Source organism: Drosophila busckii, chromosome 3L (assembly GCF_011750605.1).
Source record: "Drosophila busckii strain San Diego stock center, stock number 13000-0081.31 chromosome 3L, ASM1175060v1, whole genome shotgun sequence".
Classification (NCBI taxonomy): Eukaryota; Metazoa; Arthropoda; class Insecta; order Diptera; family Drosophilidae; genus Drosophila; species Drosophila busckii.
The window spans coordinates 19,876,179-19,877,682 of record NC_046606.1 but is presented as its reverse complement, the minus strand read 5'-3'; positions in this window follow the sequence as shown (position 1 = coordinate 19,877,682).

Below are 1,504 nucleotides of genomic sequence, written 5' to 3'. Positions count from 1 at the left end.
TTTTTAAGCATTTCATTTGTATGCTGTCATTTTGGTTCAATTTGAAGCAGTTTGTTTTTGTTGGCGCGCGCTCAGTCGTCTGCATCAACTGGGCTTGGCTAATGTCCCAGGCTACGGGTATCAAATGCTCCAACTGCTGGCGTGGCGTGGTGCATGGCACGAGCCTCTGTTGGTCTCTGCTTTAAAATAATCGATTTTCTAATTTGCTTGTCTGGCAAGGCATTTGGCAAAAGATTTCTTGTGATTTGGTATTTGTGTCAGAGCAACTGACAATGTGGAAATTAATATAATTTGCCTGATCTGGGCCCGACTGAAGTCCCGCACTGAGATTTGTTTGACACAAATCGAAAATCAAAATCAATTTTAAGGATTTCTTTATCCGCACACACACATACACTCACACTCGCACTCACACAAACAGAACGTAAAACAAAAACGACAGAAAATAAATAGCAAATAAAACAGCCGCAAAGCGAGAGAGCAAGGAAAATTCTGCCAACTGTTGTTCTTGTTGCTGATAAGCCAGAGGTTTCCCCACAGTTTTCCCTCTCAGTTGGTAGATTAAACTAATTGATAAAAATGTCGCCTGCTTTTTTGTTGCTCTTGTTTTTTTGCACGTTGCCAACGTACGTGTGTGGCATGGGTGCCCCATGCCCCGAAGTTGCCAGCAACTTTATGTGGTGGGTCTGTTGCTTGTTTTTGTAATTTATGTAAAATAGCAACGTGTAAGTCGCAATTTGTTTGTGCTCGGGTCAACCGCTCCCATTCTCCCAACGCACATAACCTCAGCTGAAGCCGAGACTACGCCTGGCAACGCTGCCAAGCCAACAACATGTCTTGACTTTTAAATCCAAATGTATTAAATTTCCATGCCAAGTTCTGAAAAGCGACACACATACATATGTACATGTGTATGTATATGTGTTTGTATGTGTGCGTGTTTGTTTATAAGTCCATGGTCCTGCTGGCTGCTCTTATTTGTTTGCCTGTAACGGCGGCGCAGCAGCAACAGAAGGAAGTTGGAAGTGCCCCTGGCGTTCTTCATTCCCACCTACCCACCTACCCACCCACACACACCCACACTCATGCACACACGTGTGTGTGCGCTGCGCTCATCTGGTTTGGCTCCACTGCTGGCATTCGGCATGGCAGCAATTATTCAACAAAAGCTACTGACAATTATGGCACACCAGCCATACAACTGAGCGAGGGAGCGAGCGAGCGAGAGAGAGAGAGAGAGAGAGACAGAGGGAGCGAGAAGAAGCTGGTTTATCGCTAGGAAGCCTGCGGAGTAGCTCCGCTTCGATGTCGAGGGCGCTCCAACAGTTTATACAGCTAAGAGAAACATTTTATTTAATATTCGCTTTGAAAGATAGAAAATTGTATAATAAATACTGCCAATGTTATTTATGGCTTCAGCTAATTCACTGTCTATTGACTTTCCAATGTGGACAAAGAGAAATATTTATTTAGAAATATTTTGTTAAAAATTCTAAAATGAAGT